The 20,079-nt window shown below is 41.8% G+C and overlaps 1 protein-coding gene across 2 annotated transcripts in view; it reads left to right on the forward strand.

Moving 5' to 3' along the window:
- Positions 1-20,079, forward strand: part of B4GALT2 (beta-1,4-galactosyltransferase 2) — a 1,309,500-nt gene that overhangs the window by 205,037 nt on the left and 1,084,384 nt on the right. The window lies entirely within an intron of this gene.

The following is a 20,079-nucleotide window of genomic DNA, read 5'->3' on the forward strand; positions in this document are numbered from 1 at the left end:
GATGATAAAACTGGTTTTGTTACAAAGGAGATTTGAATCAGCTAAAGTCAGAATGTCTTGTCTTAGTGGCGCGTGCCGTAGAATTTATCTATTTTTGAAAAATTGGGTTGAATTTTTATGATCAATGTTCTCTCATCAGAAGGGTTAGGCCTGAAATGTAGTTCTCTTGTGGTCCGTCATACCTTTTATTAGCTGTCTTTTCATTGGCTAGGAGTATTCATATACATATACCATTTAATGTTTATTTTCGTTATCAGGTCATTATTAAAACTCATTATAAAGCATAATCATATCACAGGTTTTAAATGTGGTCACACAAAATTAAAGACCTTAACATACACTGTAAATATCATAACTTAATTAAACCAGACGGTTTTAAAACACCCCTAGCAAATCCATTATAATTTGTTGAGAAACTGAATTTATCGGCCTGTGGTATGAGAAGTGGTTCTTGATAATTTCGTTATCCAAGAAAACTTGTGATTTATACACAATCTGGATAATAGTTGATAAACCTGCTTTTCTATTTGCTATAACATAAGAATACTTACGAATGCCTGCCAAGTAATTGTGGAACAAATGATTCTGGAATATATAAGGAGGGTACATTTATGTCAAGTGCAGACAGAATGCATTAAGTGCCTTAGTTCGACTTTTTGATCTTTCAAATGCAGACTTCAATTTTATCATCTGAGAATTAGTGCAAAACGTTGGATTTATGGTTCTTTTGGTGGTAATATGGGGCCTCCTATTTTACTTAAATGATCATAATAAAATTAGAATAAATGTGTGCTTAGGGCTTCTGATCGCTTCAGGCATTTTTGGATGGATAGAGAAGAATGTATTACATTATTTGTGGTATTGAATCGTCTCGCAGATTTGGGAAAAACTTGGGTTAAATCTACTCTATTTCAATAGCTGTGGGTTTAGTGCAAACTTTACTTTTTCATGCATCAATCTGTTTGTACTCTTGTGAGACTTTCTAGATTTGCAGCAAATTCTGTTGCTGCTACTTGCTGGTCCCCTGTTGTTTGTAGTGACTTCAATCTATGAAATATATCTCAATTTCTAACGTTTGATTCTTTTTACGGAAAAATGTCCTTAGGCTAATACCCCCACTATGACAAACCCTGCACAAAATATGGGATAAGAAGCAGGCTGCTTTTAATCTGAATTTTCTGTTTTATTTAAAATAATAAACAAAGAGGTTAAAGGTGGTCCCCTAACTTTCACTGCTGGAGAAGTCTCCCAACGTATTATACATAGATACAGATATCTTGACTGCAGAAAAAGAATGCAACCAGCCTTCTATTTCTTCACTAATGTTTACATTTACAATATATACATCCATACTTATAAAAGCAACTAACTTTCTAGACAAACATACAGTCCTCGCCAATTTAAAACAGTTCTATGTAATTTTGCTGAAGTAAATTAATAAATGGTAATTTACTTCACCAAAATGACATTGATATCTCCTCATGTTAATATTTATTTTACAATTTTTTTTATTGGAGGTCCTCCGATAGACCTCTACCCCGCTTAAACCCCACAACCCTCCCACTACCCCTCTTCAGACAGATATAGCTGCAATGTAAATTACCTCCGGGTCTGTGCGATACCAACAAATAAAATAAACGGTACGCAATATAAACATACAAATGACCATTGCTTGTCGGTTTTAAAAAGACAAAACCCTTCTAAGAATACATTTTGCCACACAATTCACTTTGTTTTCTCTGAATCCATCGAAAGGTGTTTGCATATAACACACATTGGTTTAACATAAAATGCAAGGCCTTGACAATTTAACTAGACCTGCAGGGGAGGTTTTCTAGTTTAAATCCTCATCCAAAGAGAAATGCACTTTCTCCATGGTCATGGGTGACAACATATTTACTAGTGCTTTCTTTAATATGGTGCATGACACCACACACCAAAAGGGCAGCCATGCACAGTGAGACCTATTTGCCATTTAATGCAAACAAAGTTTGTTTGTATTAGAAGTCAAATGAAAGTTTCAAACACTCCCATACTCACCAGCAAGGTGGAGTACCATACAAATTGTACTCGCCCTTCATAAAATCTGCTTTCCTATAAGAGTGGACTAGTAGATTTTGCAAGCCCTTAATTGATTCATTTTAAAATGTTGGGCACTGTTTGTGATTAACTTGGACACAGGTACAATAATGTTTGGTAGGGTAAACTTGGTTATATGTATCTAAAGTCTTGTGATATGGGTAGAATCATTTGTTTTGGAGAGCAAAATAAATGGACACTTTAAAGATTCACACAAATGTGAGATTATAAAATTGAAATAGAATCAACAAGCTAACTTTAATTGGCTCTAGAGTCCACTTGAGGGAGAACCAATTATTTTTAGTGCAACATTATCTGGAGAAAATATTGGTTATTTAAATTTATATTATTTTCTTCTTAATGGATAGTGAGAACGAACCTCCTTCAAATTCCCCTTTGAAGAGTAGAAAACTATATTCCTGATGTTCCTTTTATGTAAACTATGGTTTCTACAGTTCAAGAAGATGTGCCGTCCCGGAAAATCTGTGATTCTCTGTGTACACCAATTTGATCCTATGAAAACCTAGCAAATTAATTAATAATTGGTTACTGTCATCTGTCCTCCACAAATATAAGTTCTAGGGCATTCTATGTTAAATATACATACACACAGTTTGAATTTAATTACCTGGCTTGTAAACAAAGTTCTCTTGTTTACAAAGCTGTCTGGGATTTATTTAATTCTGGGGACATGTGTCAAAATGCACTGGAGTTATTATTTTCACTTTTGATTTGTCTTTTAAAGGCCTTTGAGAGGTAGGGATATCAACAGCTCAAGGATCTTCATTCATGTAAGCTCGTCCTTTCAGTTTGTACCCCTGCTTCCAAATGCCTCTCAGGCAATCTGGTTCTTTCTTGGGAAAGACATCTGCATTCAGGTCCTTCTGAAATGGCCTTCGTAAGGAGAAGTTTCATCAGCTACATCCAGGTGGAACCCCAATCAGCTCTTTGTTAGTCCTGAATGCTCTTTTCCTCTCTTGCTTTCCTAAAATCTCTCCCCCACATCCTATGTATTTAAATTTAAATACCCTGCAAACTCCACTCATGAAGCTTCCTTTGAGGCAGCCCTTTTGGATTGGACAAAGCCTGTGATAGGCTCCTTCAATTATTGACACCCAATACAATCCTCCTCTTTGCTGCGATTGGCCCAACATATCTTACTATATCATAAAGGGATGCTTTTAGCTGTGGCTTAGCCCACCCCTAAGTAATTATGATCAAGTTGGACTGAAATATGTCTTTTCCTTATAATCGCTTATACAGACCTGTCCCGTTAATGAGATCTATACATGTAGAATCACATGAAGATTCTGAATTTGGAAACATTTGTCATGTGTCTATAGCTGCAGGTATAACAGTTATGTGCATGTATTACTAATGCATATTTTTCAATATATGCTTTTTCTAGGTTGCAAAATGTTTTCATGCTACTAGCCACTGATAAAAAAAGTCACTCTCCACCTCAATTCTATACATACAGAGAGCACATGATTTCCTTCGTGCCAAGAGTAAAATATTGCTAGCCAATGGCTAGTAGCAAATGAACATTTTGTACTCTGTTTTTTCTAGGTGTGTGTGATTTGGGCTGCATCACTGAATTGAAATCCAGTCTTGGTTTTTGAATCGAAAAAAGGGTTACAAAATCAGAGCTCATATGCATTTAATGTTTTTGCCACTTTTACGTGCATTTCTTTAGTGCATATGACATGTTTTGCTGGGTCAAGGTTCAGGGTTTGTGTATACATCCTTTCCACTGAAGTTGGCTTACCAGATTTCATAATTTTTCGACCATGCATAAAAAGACCATGCATAAAAAGACCATGGAATTGAGCTGAAGCCAATTTGTATCTCAAATATAGGTCTATTTTCCTGGTATTTTAAAACAACAGCTCTGTCTGTTCATCTCTTTTAATGGTTTACTCACTGACTAAGGATATGGTCTTTTTCACAGAAAGCTAACACTTGAATGACTTGTCTTAATAGAGGTAAGCCCTGGATAAGCACATGTTAGGTTTCACCAGATTTGATCTAAGTTTACCTCTAAGTTTGCCATTTCGAGGTTACATGTAAAAGGAAAAAAACTGCTCTTTGTCTAATTCTTACTGGTAATGACAGTGTAACAAATTGTAGGCGTATCAAAAAATTGTATTCAATCTATATAACTTATAAAGCACATTTGGTCTACCATCTCCTTGCAGAATATTAAAATACAATATGTATAAGTCTGCATGTTCTTCATGCAAGATGGCTGCATGCAAAACAGAAAAACATTTGCATTATACAATTATTTTGAAAGGCAGCCTTATCCCTCTTATGTCTGACATGATATTCAGATACAGTGTCATACGCTTATGAATTCTGAATGTACATTGTACTTTTTGAAGAAATGTTCTGTAACTTAAAATATATTTGGATTCACGCCTCTTATTTCTGTTCTCACTGTATTAATAGGTTGTTGACTCAGATCAAGCTAGAGTACAATCTGCATATTTACCCTACAGATTGTATTTTCTCTACAGTTGGTCATATGTGACTCGAAATGTGCTGAAAATAAGTAATGTTTTGTGGAATTGTATATGTGCAATTCCTAGACTAGAAAGGTATATTGCAAAAAAACATTTGTAGAATTGCACTGACCGGATACATCAATGACTACATTTCTTTGACAACAATTGAGGCACCAAATCGTCATGAATTCAAATTATATGTACTGTTTGCATTATATTCTATTGTTGTTTCCTCAACTGCTGATTTCATATGATATATTTGCATTTTATGATTTCTAATACAATAATAAAAAATTGATTTCTTCACCTTTCTAGATGATAATATTACACTTAAATTTATGATTGCTACTTTAGGTGCTATGTGTCTTTCTTCCTGGGTCCCTTTTTCCTATCCTGTCTTCTCTTATCTAGTTACGAGCTTAACCAATTTCCCTCCCCTATTTCTTAGATATGTCCCTTGTAATGTCTCATCTTATGCTTTAGGCAGTGTATAAATATAATATTTTATGTTCTCTCATTAGTCTGTGTCTGATTGTTATTTCATGAGTTTATATATAGATAGATGTATATTTAGCTACTGATTCCATCAAAGGTTTCTAGCTATTTTTTAATCTTAACTCACCCTCATAAAGTGGTAGTTTTAGTCGATTTTATGTATTCTAAAGTTATGTATAATTTCAGTTATCGGTATGATCAACATGAGGTGATGATCTATTAATGTTTAACTTTTCCAAATTATTTGCACCCTTACTGTATGTGGTTGATTTGATTTTACTTGTGGAGGTCATCCATTTTTCTAATTTTATTTTTATTGTCATTTTAAACACTAATATATCTTCTATTCAACAAAAACACCCACCAGAGTAGAGTGGATGAAGTTGATTTCTAGGGAGTTGTGCAGATAAACGGTTATCACTATTTCTATTAGACCATGGACTCTAGTGTTGCTGAGAAAACTGGACATAATGGAATCAAGCTTTGCTGTGCTAAAAGAGCACAACTGAATTTGAGTGAGCTAAACAGGCATAACAGAATATGACTTTGATGTGGTAATTGTTCTTAATGAATCTTACCATTCTGTGCTTAGTGTGTATTATAGAATAGCACCTGACTGAGGTTACTCCTTGATTTGCTAAGTTTGCATAATGGATTGTTTACTTTCTTTGCTAACTAGTCACTGTGGATTGGGACCAATCCGTGCTGGGTGGGCCTAATGAACTCAGGCTATGCTGTGCTTACTGGATAACTTAAATGTTTTTTGCTGTGCCAACTGAGCTGACTGGGTTGAAATGACATGGGCTTGCTGCGTTAATTTTGCATAATAAGAACTGGCCTTGTTTTGGTTATTTGGCATAATGGAGTCAGGCTTACTGTGTGCTGACTTGTTTAATGAAGCCTGGACATTCTGTAATATCTGGCCTTACCAGGTGGTTTCCTTGCTGGCTAACTTGTGCCGATTCATGCTCGACATTCTGTGCTAAATGGACTTAATGGAACCATACCTTTATGTTCTCACTGGGCATGATGAAATCAGGGTTTGGATTGTGACAATAATGTTGTAATTGGGCCTAATAGAATCAGTCTAACCTGTGCTAACTGGACCTACCTGAATCAAATATGGCCACGCTATGCTAGCTTGGCATAAGGAAATCTCTCAAAGCTGTGATAACTGGGCATGATGGAACCTGGCAATGATGTGCCAAAGGGATATCCAAAACATGATCGTGATGTGCTTACTTGGCATAATGGATTTTTTTATATGATAAGCTAATTTGGCATCATTGATTTTAGCAATGCTATACCAGATGCATACAGTGAATCTGAAGAAAACATCCTTATCAAAGTATACTCACACGTTACCTTATGCACAAGCATGTTTTAATAGCAAATTCCCATGAAGGACTACCTTTGCATAACTGGATGAGAATAGCACTGCATAGGATGTAAAAACCTGTCACCTTTGTGGGTATTCTCTGCTGTGTTGGAAAAAGGACTTGACAGATAAATAACTAATTTCCTCTCTAGTGTATGTAAGAGATTTTAACATTTTAGGGCAACACCCAAATGTTACTATTTCCTCTTTTATCGGCTCTGGTAATTGGTGTGTTGTGCTTTGTGTTATGGATGAATGCAAGCCAGTCTGGAATGCATGCGGTCACAGTGAATGATGGAAAGTGAGAATGTGTATGCATGAGTGAGAGAATGTTATGTCAGAGAGATGGAAGATGTAGCCTGAGTGGTGGGAGCCTGTGGGTTCCTGTCTTAATATCTTATGGACTTTACTGTAACTGAATAAAGTAACTTGATGTCTACTTACCTAAAGTGTGAATGTGGTATGGAGTGGAGTGAGAACATGCATGCCAGATGCATATTGTTTATATCAAATGTTATTGTAGGGCCAGTTGGGTTCCAGGTGTGTTTTTTAGAAAGCACTGCCTGATGTGCCTGCGTGGATGTGGAGTTTTAGGAAGTGCTGCCTGGTGGGGTGGTATGAATTATTATATGTGAGTGGGTAAGGGTGAGTGGTGGATGTGGCGTATGCATGGGGGTGTGGTTCCAGACTTCTATTAGAATGTTGGCATGGAAGGTGTGTCTAGATGTTTGGATGGGATCTTTCTACTGGTGTATGCGGTTGAGGACACATGGCCTTCACTTGCCCTTGAGTGCTACAGTGGTGTTGGTGTGACCCAACCTTTTGTGTTATGGATGAATGCAAGCCAGTCTATGATGCATGAGGGGCAAAGAGAACGATTGATGTGAGAATGTGTATATATAAGAGACAGAATGTAATGTCGCTGGTGTTCCACCACGGGGAGGTAGAAGTTGTAGCCTTGGTGGTGGGAGCCAGTGGGTCCCTGTCTTGAGAACCTGTGGACTTTACTGTAACTGAATAATGTAACTTGTTGTCTATTTACCTGCGTTGTCCAGGAGACCTCCTTCATATCAATAATGAACACATTGCAACCATGGAAATAGGCACAATTTCGCATCCCCAAGTACTTTTAGTCATGCCATTTTTAACAGATCACTGCCAGTGTCACTTAATGTATATCCAATCTTACATTATAATGATATTATAAGTCCCTGAGGAGTACTGTGGCAAAGAATTTGTGAGGCAGCAGGCCGTGTAATTTATACAAACGTGTACTTTTTCCAATCAGAGATCCAAGGGGATTTATAAGATCCCCAACATGTATTTCATGTGAATACATTATTCTATAAAAAGGTAGCACAATATTATTTTTCTTTTGATGTAGCCAATCAGTTTCTTGAAGATGCTGTATTGAAGAACCACTGTCTTAAAGTCATGCAATTGGGTGAGGTTTGAGATGGACTGTAGCTTTCTGACACCAGCTTTGCTTCCCACCATAGCCAGTGGGTAATAACATACTTGTTCAATTCTGATATTTTGTCTAGACGGTTTAGTTCAATTTGATTTAATGTAAGATATTAATATAGCTTAGAAATAACACAGAGAGTTAAGAGAGTGTTTCACATGGTAACGATTACATATTGTCACAAAACTAGATGCATTTAAATAGAGGCATGGTATATCACATCTGACAATAAGCCAAGGAGTGTACATAGATCAGGTTGTGGGAGAGGGTGGGCAGTTCTGTGATCAGGGGAAGGTGAAGGGGTGAAATAGTTTATGGCTGGTGGGGGGTACAGTTTGGGTACAGTTTGGAAAGATGCGTTGGAGGGATAGAGAGGTTCCTGGTTTTGTGGAGAGTGTAGAATATTGATGGTGAAAGCTTTATTCATGGTTATCTCTTTCTATGCCTACAGGATTTCAATGCATGCTACGGAAGAGCATCTGATGGTGAGCAAGCAGAGGTGGGTAGTCTCTCTGCAAGGTAGCTGGGTTTCCAGGTGTGGCTGTCCTTCAACATGAGGCAGTCGTGAAACAGAGCTGTGCAGGAAGGGAACGCCAGCAATGTTCTTTTAGTGTTGGGATGATGCGGTCATGTTGATCAGCTAGGACGTACAGTCTTCAGTAGTGCCACAGGGACGTTGGCTAGACCTATAAGCTGAACATTACCCCATCAACGCGTAAGAGATGTAGTGCTTGCAACATGTCCCAAACATTTACAGCTGGAAAATATTGCTTTTCGAATGTTTTGAGGATGCTCAGGAAAAACCAAGCTGTGTAGGATACTGTCATGGCATGGCTATTTGAAGGATAGGTTACCGGTCAGTGCGTAGGCAGAAGGACTTTGAATAGGTGAGAGTGAGGGTGAATTATAAAAAGTGCCATGTTTTCTGCCATGATTAGATTTGGGGCTGGATTGAGTGGCCGTTGAGGAAGAGTAACCTTATTTTTTGAGTTTAGCGTTAGATAGACTACAGCCATGCGCATTTAGATTGAGTTTGTTATGATTTTAGGATTGGAAATGTTAGCAAGTGCCACACTTAGATAGAATTGTGAACATTAGCCTGTGTCGCATCTAGATAGGATTGTGAATGTTTGCAAGTGCCACACTTAGAAATATGAATGTTAGCAAGTGGCACACTTAGATGGAATTGTGAACATTATCCTGCATCGCATCTAGATAGGATTGTGAATGTTTGCAAGTGCCACACTTAGAAATATGAATGTTAGCAAGTGCAACATTAGCCTGCGTCGGAACCAGACAGAATCGTGAATGATAGCAAGTACCACATTTAGTTAGAATTGTGAACATTAGCCTGTCTCGCATCTAGATAGGATTGTAAATGTAAGCAAGTGCCACACTTAGATAGAATTGCAAATGTTAGCAACTGCCACACTTAGATAGAATTGTGAACATTAGCGTGTGTCACATCTAGACAGGATTGTGAATGTTGGCCAGTGCCACACGTAAATAGAATTGTCATTGTTAGCAAGTGCCACACTTAGATAGAATTGTGAACATTAGCCTGCGTCACATCTAGACAGGATTATGAATGTTTGCCAGTGCCACATGTAGATAGAATAGAAAATATTAGCCATTGCCACATCTAGACTGAATTGGGAATATTACCAATGCCACTTTTAGTTAGATTTGGGAGTGCTAGCTTGCTTCGCATCTAGACAGGATTTTGAAGGTGGGCCAGTACCACATTTGGATATAATTGTGAATATTGGCGTGTGTCATATATAGACAGGATTGTGAATATTAGCCAGTGCCGGATCTGGACAGAAATGCTGAGATATTCACGCTCCACATATAGAAAGGAAGTGGAAATTTAGCACATATCGCTTCTAGATATCGGGGCCAATAACCAACCCACTAACAAACACACCCCTCTGCATACACCTCTCAAACTCTTAACCAAACACAACCACAACCCTAAAGCACAACAAACTACACAAACTTCACTACACTGTAACAACAAAACAAACCACACATAGCGGCTACAAACCTGAAAGCATCCCCAAGCTCAGCGAACAGTGTTAACCGAACTGAAGCTGCCAACCGCACCTCACTGCTCTCTTGCACTTATCCCGCTCGTTCCCACTAACTTACCCCCACCCCCTTTCCTTTTCAGATCTACCGGAGCGCCAGGGGACCACTCCGGCGGTGATAGTGCGCAATACAAATATCCTTTAACATTAACATTAACATTTTAGCTGCTTGACTGTGGTAAGTGTGAATCCCAAATTCAATATACAACTTAAGACCATTGCCCCCATTATAAGTTTGAGGTCAGGAAATAAGGTACCTTTTCTGGACCGGCAAACTACAAGTCTGCCACTAGGGGTAGTGAATTTACCGGCAGGCCTTACCTACCGGTAGTACCAGCCCCTACCGGCTGAAAATTCATTGACACACCGGCACCATTACTAACCATGTGCCATTTGTTAGGTTATGGACCTTTTGGAAAATCCAAAGGGTACTGGGGTAGGCCATCTGTGTTAGGCAAAGTTTGTATGCAGTACCCTTTGGGTGCAATACAACAACTCTGACTACAGTTATAGAAAACCCAACCTTTGGTATAAGCTTGTACTACACAGTTTTGGTAGCGTGTTGAGCAGCCAGGCTTATCTCAAGAGGGGTCAATGTGAGCTGTAGGGGAGTTACATAGAGATTCACAGCGACAAGTATTCAAATGAACACTTAAACACAAGGTCTCTTGAATAAACAATTATTTATCAGTCAGTTAGAATAAGCCTTCTTCAGAAGGGAGCAATATAACAGTAACACTCAAATACACTTCATAACATACACACTCCTAAAGTTTCTAAATCAGTGGGATGGCCCACAGACACAACCTACACCCTCAGGTGACTTCAATTGCTAGGGTGCTGGGGACATTAATATACCACTGTTGCATTTAGAATCATGTAGGAATATGTCAAAGGAAAAGATAGTTAGAACATACAAGAGACCAGAAATATTCTTAAAAAGGCAAATACTTTCAGATCCTCTACTAAGTGAAAAAGGCTAAGCCAAAGTCAAAAGGCAAAAGTCTATAGGAGCTGAAGTACTTCTGGGGTCCCACTCTCTGTTGAACAGGCTCAGGCTCAGTCAGTCCTGCTTCCTGGGAGTCTGGAGGATCTTCCTGGAGCTCTTGGCCAACTCAAAAGCAACGCACACAATCTGGTGTTCCTCTCCCTGGCTATACGGTTTCCAGCAGCAACTCTGTGGAAATTTAACCAGTTCTGGGTAGGATGTCCAGGTGGCTTACTTTGAAGTTGATTGGTCCCACCAACTCAAGGGGAGAATTCGCCCTTGCAGGGGCTTCTCTGTCGATACAAATTTGGAGTTTCAGCACAGCAGCAGGGCTTCACCGGGCAAACCAACGGTGCAGGAGTTGCAGCAGGCGTTCTCTTCAAGTTCTTCTTCGGTTCCTTCGCCCAGTGACTCTGCCCTCCAAACCAAAATCCTTGCCTTTTATTCAGTTCTCTCCCATTCATTCCAGCCTAGCTGTCAGTCACCCAGCAGGGTGGCTGTCCTTGCCGGACTGTCAGCCAGCCCATCACCACAGAGACTAAGCACCAGGAGTTTCGGGCACCTCCCTCACTTCCTGCCCACACCAGACACCCTGGAGCCAGAGGCGGGCTTCACTCGTGAATCCCGCCAAAGGCAAAGCGAACAATGGGACCAAACCTGGTTTGGGGCGCCGAGTAAATCCAAGAAGGGCCTTTCCACAAAGAAATTGCGAAAAAGAAGACCGGGCCATTTTGACAAAAATGGCACCCTTGGGTGCTTCACTGCAGCTGCGAACACAGCCCGCAGTAAATGCACACCACGGTAGTTAAAACTAACCACTGCCACCAGCCATTCAGTGAGGAATGGGTAACATAAAGGGGATACTAGGTAACCCCTCCATCACCCTATTGTAAGATAGTGTGTGCTGGGTCTAGAAAGTTACAAATGTAAGGAAAGACAATTTTACTTTACTGCTCTGGGAAACAGTAGTTTATCCCAGAGAAGGTATTTAAACCTTTGGGTAATCCGAAAGACTTCCCTGTGCCACTGCACTGAAGGTGCTGTGTGACACATGTTAAAGATGATACCTATGGAGTTTGTCAGACTCCACAACCAAAAGAAACACAAAGCTCAGAAATCACAATAAAATACATGAGAGAGTGGGGAAAAAGGGGTCTCACTCTCTCCAGATTAAAAAAATCAAGTCCTCAAAATCCTGCAAAGTTGCTGGGGGTCTCTAAGGTGGAGGGAATTAGCACAGTCTGAGAATTCTCCCTAACCGTCTGGAAGACCTTATTTTGACAAACAGTTTTCTACTAGTGAGGAGAGGGAATTACCAACTCAGCCACTGATGTACTTGCAGGTGGAGAGTCTGGCCAAGAGAGTTTTGTATCCATAAGGTCAAAGAGCATCAAAATGCATGGGCCACCTGTGTCTTTTATCGCAAGGGTGTTGTCAATTACATGCATTGTTCCTAATTTTTTGCTGCAGCAAGGGCGGATTCCTGATTGCTAGTTGTTGAGCAGGCAGTGGCTGTTAAAGTGCCCTTTTAGCTGGATGACCAGAAATGTTTCAAGGATGTTTTCTTGTAAGAGTATTTGGATGATAGGTCTCTAGTTTGAACACTAGTCAGTGGGCCTGATCACGACTTTGGCGGTAACCCTTAAATCCGGCGGTAGCGCTATTACCGCCGGATTTAAGGGTCCGCCAAATCAGGACTTTGGCAGATTTCGCCCCAGCTCTGGGGGAAATCTGCCATAAATTCACCCTATTACCGCCGGTGAGAAATCCGCCAGCGGTAAGAGCGTGAAAATTCCCCATTGAGCCCAATGGGGAAAGGGGCATTCCAGAATGGGCTCAATGGGGAATGGGGATTAACATTACCGCCAAACCCGTAATCCGGCGCTAATAGCGCCGGGGGTTTGGCAGTAGGGCTAATACCACCAGCGGTAATACCGCCGGCATTACCGCCCAACTCGTAATGAGGCCCAGTGTCTAAAGATGGCTACTTTGAAGGGGAGCATCTGGACCATCCTCCATGAGGACCGGCATGTGGTTGTTTGGAGAGAGCCATTATCTATGTGTAGGATGGAGTGAGAGACTCTGACTATAGTAGTATAATGGAGGATGCAGTGACATCATCATCATATAATGTGATCTTCAGATGGCTATTAGAAATATTGTTTGGGCTAATGTTTTGAGTGCTTGGCATTTGTGGATGTTTAATGGTGGTATTCGGCTGTTATTTGAGCGGATAGTTCTGATGTCTATGTAGTCTCTGTGTTGGGTTTTAGTTATTGCTTTATGTCTATTGGTTTCCTAATGATTTAGGAAATGGTTATTAAGAGGGTATCACATCACTCTAAAGAGCGATTTGCACTTATTAACTTGTTTCATGAGGGAAATGCTTACTTGTTAGAATTTAAGAATGTTTTGGGACTGAGAGCAGGGGCAGACTGATGTACCAGCTTCACGAATACTATGAGTAAAGCATCCATCGAATACACACATTTTCCCGAATACCATTTCCCCGAATGGGATATCTTCAAAGCGTTTTTTCTTCGAATTTGGTAGGGGAAGTAGTTAAAATAAAATAGGTGGGGGTGAGGTAAGGTTATAGGATAAGGTAGGGGGAGGTGGCGTGCAGGGGGTCTCCCCCTGCATAATAAAACAAAATTTGAAGAAAAATAAATTTGAAGATTTCTGCATTAGGAGAAATAGATTCGGTGAAATCGCATACATCCTTAGCTGAAGTCCCAGAGAAGTACTGCAGTATGTTTGTGCCTCCATTATCACTGTGTTTGCATTTTCCATGGGATGGGAGGAGGTGAAAAATGTGGTTCCTATTAGTGTGTTGAGGATCATAGTATTACTGCATCGATACAGAGTTCTAGTTAGGTGTAATCGAAAAACACTATAATATATCCAAAATTATCTTACAAGAAATTCAGGTGAATATCTTCCCTGAACGTCTGATCTAGGGTGCCCTGGGGTGCTGGGCTGGTACCACCACCTTTGGTCCGGTGGAGTTACTTTGCTGAAAATGTTGGGGGGGGACATGACATCTGAAGAAAAGGTGCCCCAGCCAGATAAATGGGGACAAAATTGTGTGCCATGAAAGTTGGGGGGGACAAACACCCCTGTCCCCCCCTAAACTTACACCCATGCTTTGGTCTACCCTCACATTCTGTACAAATAACAGGCACAGGCAGATATAGCACCAGAAGCCATCTGAACAGCTCACGCTCCACCCGGACAATGGCTAGGGAGATGCCCTGACAGAATGGCAGCCGAATATGCAAGAGCCCTATTTATGAGGATCTCTGTCTGAAGGCGAAGGATGCTGGTTATCAACCTGATCTGTTTTTAACAAGTGACTGGAGCTCCGCACATGGCAATCCAAGTTCTTGGACAAACCAAAATTGTGGATAATGTTGTCCGTCCCCCTGTTGCCACCAATGCACACACAACACTCGCAAAAGTTGTCTCTGCACTCACATCAACTCGGGTACACCGCCCACATACCGTGAATGACACAAACATAGACAAATCTGCTGCCAGTCCATTGGTAGATGCCACTCAACATTTTTTTTCAACATTTCTACTCAGAAATGGGGCAATTGCTCTTTCCTAATTTCCAGGGAAAGGATTTGGCACCATGATCTCCTTCTACACATGACATAACCCTTTGTTTACTTTTAATGAGCGTTTTGCTTCTCATTCCTCCACTACTGATCCACTTTGGACTAATGTCCCAATACGCCTTCACACCGCCCCAAGAATATATCAAGGTCTACACATTGCTCAGACTCAAGCCAAATCCCTGAGAAGAGAAACAAAACAACTCATGTTGTCTTAATCAGAGTCATGAAATGTACAAGAAGATCCCTGGTTTGTGTCAGCTAGGACCATTACGGAAACCTTTCAGGCCCATGTCGAGCCCTATACATTTAAACAACCTGATTTTCAATCAATCATCAGGGAAAGTCTTTCATGCCCTTAACACCCTCAGCCCATCTCCAGGGGCTCAAAGTGCCGTAGGAACACTGTCTTCCACCCTCTCTTTCTGTCTCTCTCTCTTGGTGGGGTCAGAAAGGAAGCCCATCACCGCACTTTGCTTAGGCAACACATGTATCTGAAGACCTACCAGGTCCTGAATCCAGGACTCTTGTCGGTTTTTCTGACGTAATAAAAGGAGCACCTTCAGCTAAGGTCTAGAGGGCAGCCAACGCTCGCCCGACACCCCTATTCAATGTAAGATCATGTGTAGGTGTTTCAATTTTAAGCATTCAGTTTGTGCATTTTGTGCTTTCCACTGGCTGCACGCCATCATTACCATTGTTATTCATGTTGGTTGGCTGCGTCTGGAACCTGTAGACGGCAGCATGGCTACTGTACAGTAGGTTCCTGGAGGTTTTCACCACATGTACCAGGAATCCTCACTTTTACAGAAGGGCATGAATAACACGTTGCAATGTCTAGCTAGGACCCCTCACCGAAAAAGTCAAACTACAGTTGCAATACCCTTCAGAAATGTTATTTTGATTTTTAACGTTAACATACAGTGTCAATTCTGCTCTGTGGAGTTTTCCACCCATACAATTCCAAAGGAGTCGATATCCTATTGAAAACCCCAGTCTCCCCTTCCAACCTTCCCAGGAAGCCAGTGATTTACTTTAAATAGGGAACCAGAAAAAGAAAAGGCAAATCCTTTGGCAATTTCACACCATGCAACATGTTTTTAGTAGTTACCTAGATGGTTTTCAACATTTCTGGTCTAGAATTAAAGTTTATTAAAGGATCTGGGAACTAGCCATTAGAAGAGTAGCCTCCAGATCTGCTTTTTGGAATCTGTGGAATGGCAGAAAAAGAAGGAAGATGTCTAGCAGGAGACAGTTTTGCTAGAGGATTTGAGATGAACGAGTTAGGGTAAGCCCCTAATAGGCACAGCGTGCCATTCACAGAACCTCGGACTGGATGCAGGGCACAGTGCTGATAGAAGGAGTAGTGTGCTCTTTCATTGAGGTCATCATCAGCAGCCAAACCACTGCATTTTCTGGTATTTAGAAGGTAAGAAGCATATCTTTCTGGGCTCCCAAGAAACTTCTGTTGGTGTAGTACAGATGCGACAGTAGCAGTGTGCTCACTGTGTGGACTCTTGTAGGGGATTCAATGAAGAGAAAATGTTTTTTAAACAAACGAATATGACAGAACCCAACTATTACCACTTGGGCTACATATGGGGAAATTCTCCTAGAATTTTCACTGTTTTGGGAAGGAGAATTACATGATTTAGATTAGGGACTATATTGGAAGGTTCTGTGATACGAATTTCGCCAGTTCACTGTTTTGAAATACAATTTTAAATGATTACCTCATCTCCAAGCGTATGATCTCCAAGAATAGTTCAGAGAGGATTTTGGTGTCTACGGCATAATTAAAATGTGTATATCTATAAAAATGAGTCATGTCTGCTAGTCATGAGTCATGTCTGCTAGTCATGAGTCATGTCTGCTAGTCATGAGTCATGTCTGCTAGTCATGAGTCATGTCTGCTAGTAGACGAATATGTGTATTCAAGAGTGGCGAGAACACATGTTGATTGTTCCGAAAAGAAAGAGGGAATGACACTCTCTTTTGGCAATCACTAAGAAAGGGCTGCTTTTCTATTTGTAACTCTGTAGAGAGGAATTGAGCGGCCTGAGGCCGGGGCATACAGGGCAGTGTTGCAGATAGACTGTGGGCCTTTACCTGGGTGACAGCCAGCTTGCTGGGCCTTAAGATGTACTCTTTCATGAATGCATGAAATGAACCATCACAACATGCGCCAGCAGTTTGACCGGGTCAATGGTATGATTGCCGGGATCCAATGAGGGCTTTTTAGGCAATGCATTAATACTCCCTCCTATCAGGCCATCTGGGACAGAGACTTGGAAGAGAGAGACGTTGATAATATTCATACGGATTGCAGCCATTTCATGTAAATGTTCACACACAAGATATTTCTGGTTGCGATAAGGAGTGAACACAGAAGAAACCAACTAGAATTGGTCAAAACACATGGCAGCTGCGATTTTATTTTTCATCTCTTTATATGTTTTATTATTCTTTTTTAATCCAAAAATTATGCTATCTTTTTTTTTTCATAACAACATTTTATTGGGTTTTTATAAACGATCATTGCACAAGGACAGCAGATCAACAATCACAGAGCATAGTAAAATGACATTGACTGTAGGTGGGGGCAGTAAGGGGGTTGGGGGTAGGAGGGTCATATTGATGGAATGAGTGATCATGTCCGTGGGCCGGGGACCAAGGATGGGGATCAGTGGGGAGGGTTGATTTGGAGCCATCTGGTTAGTGGAGGCCTCCTGGTGAGAGCCGGGAATTTGGCAGCGTAGTCCATGAATGGGTCCCAGATGTTTAAGGCTCTGTTCAGAGAGTCAGATCGGATCGCCGTGATTTTCTCAGCGACTGCTATGTCCCAGCCTTTCGCCCACCAGAGTCCGACTGAGGGACCTTCCTTATCTTTCCACACCCGGGCCATTGTGATTTTCTCTGCTAGGAGTAGGTGTGAGCATAGTCGGGAGGTATGGCCTGAGAGTGGGAAAGCGCCATTGCCAGTGTCTCCCAGTAGGATGATTCTGGGGTCCCAGGGGATGGAGAGGCCAGAGATGTCCTTGATATGTTTGGTTACCTCTCTCCAATACAGTTCAGCCTTCGGGCACGTCCATACCATGTGGAATAGTGAGCCTTGTGTCGCGCTACCGCACCAGCATGTTCCGGGGATGTTCGGGTTGGCTTTGTTGATTTGTGCGGGGATTATATAGTACCTGTAGCAGAGTTTGTAGCCCCCTTCCCTATTTGTGATAGATTGCGAGCTTTTATGCAGCCTAGTCCAGATTTTCCCCCAGTTTTCAATATCGATTTCTTTGCCCAGGTCCTTCTCCCATTCAAGCATGTTTCTTTCTTTTATAATTGGGTCTGTCCTATCTAGGAGTCGGTAGAGGGTCGAGGTTCTGCCTTTGTTGGTAGGGGTTGTGAGGGATAGTTCCAAAGTAGTTAGTTCTCTGGAGCATTTCTCTCTGGTCGCTCTGTGGGATAGCCAGTGTCCGATTTGGGCATACCGGAATCTTTCTCGTTCATTCACCCTGAATTTTGCTTTGCACCTTTCGAATGAAATGGGTGTACCTGCCTCTAGGAAGTCCCTGGTTATTTGCAATCCCCCCTTCCTCCATGGTTGGAAGTTCTGTGGGGACATGCCTGGGGAGAATTCTGGGTTGTTCCATATGGGGGTTAGGGGGCCTAGGGAGCCACAAAAGCCCCTTTTTCGCTGCAGCTTTCCAGCAGCGGGCTGTAGTTCTGTTGTTAGTAGGGGGGCAGTGGTAGCTTGGGGTTGGATGTTGGGTAGGTGTGGCAGTGCGGAGGGTGGGACCGGGCACCAAGCTTCTTCGAGATGCACCCATTTCGGTGAGTCTGATTCTTGGACCCATGAGAATGCGTGGGATAGTTGCGCCGCGAGGGTATATCTGGCCAGGTATGGTACTCCAAATCCGCCCTGTGGTATCCCCCTCAACATTAGATGTTTGCCGATGCGGGGTTTCCTTCCCCCCATACGAATTCTTGGATTTTCTTTTGTAGGCCTATTAGTGCTGGCCCGGCGATCTGAATGGATAGTGCTGTGCAGTGGTATAGCCATCTAGGGAGTAAATTCATTTTAATGGCAGTAATTCGCCCAAACCAGGACATTTCCTGGGGTTTCCATCGTTTGAGATCCTTTTGGAGCTCTTTAATCAGTTGCAGGAATTTGCTGGAGTACAGGTGTAGTGGGTCATTGGGGATCTGTACCCCGAGGTATGCGATTGGGCCTGTTGACCCTGGGATCGGCATGAGGGGACTGAGGGAGGCTTTTTCTTGTTTAGATAGGTTGACTGCGAGTGCAGCAGATTTCTTGAGGTTCACCTTGAACCCTGATAGTGTCCCGAAATCTGTAATCTCCTCCCACAGGGCGCCCAAGGACTCTGCTAGATTTGATGCCGTAATTAAAACATCGTCCGCATATAGAGCTATTTTGTATTCTCGATTACCCACGAGTATCCCCTTGATGTTAGGGTTTTGTCTGATTTTTTACTGTGAAGGGCTCCTTGGAGAGAGCGAAGATTAGTGGTGATAGTGGACAGCCCTGTCTGGTGCCCCTGGATATGTGAATTGTCTCTGACCTGGTGCCATTGACACGCAGCTGCGTGGTGGGAGACTGGTAGTTTGCCATTACCCATGTGATAAAGTTTGGGCCGAAGACGAAGTGCTCGAGAACTGACCGGATGTAACCACAGTCGACCAGGTCGAAGGCTTTGTGAGCGTCTAGGGAAATGACCGCCATTCCCACCTTTAGTCTATGGGCGCTTTCGATGATATTTATCGTTCTCCTAATATTATCGTGGGTCGCTCTCCCTGGTATGAAGCCCGTTTGGTCTTGGTCAATCAGGGATGGCAGGATCGGGCCCAGCCTGCTAGCCAGCACTTTGGCAAAGATTTTCCATCGTTGTTGAGGAGTGAGATTGGGCGGTAAGAGGTGGCCAGTTCGGGGTCTTTCCCGGGTTTGTGCAGCAAGACTGTGAGCGACTCCGCCATTGAGCCGGTGACTGACTTTGAGGATAGAAAGGAGTTGAATAGGGCTGTCAATTGGGGTGCGAGGAAACTGGCAAATTTTTTATAGACGTTTGCGGACAGGCCGTCAGGGCCCGGGGCGGCGGTTTTGGAGGTTTTGAGAGTTTTTATGGCTTCCATAACTTCTTCACTGGTGATGTGGGATTCTAATGCTTCCAGCTGGGGTGTGTCATTAAATTATGCTATCTTATTTCACAATTGTGTGCTAGGTTCTGGTGGTAGGTTGATGTTTTCCTTTCACAAAGTGCACAGATATATTTCTGTTTTCTCCCTAGTACACTGAAGTCACAAAAAAGTATACATGGATGAATAAAGGTAGCCAGAAAAATAAATGAATAAATGAATAAAAGAAGTCTAGATAAAGTACATCACCATTGACACAGCCACAAGGCACACCCTCATCTCACACAAATTCACTGAAAAGCTCTCAAA

Source organism: Ambystoma mexicanum, chromosome 1q (assembly GCF_040938575.1).
Source record: "Ambystoma mexicanum isolate Mex_15411 chromosome 1q, UKY_AmexF1_1, whole genome shotgun sequence".
Lineage (NCBI taxonomy): Eukaryota > Metazoa > Chordata > Amphibia > Caudata > Ambystomatidae > Ambystoma > Ambystoma mexicanum.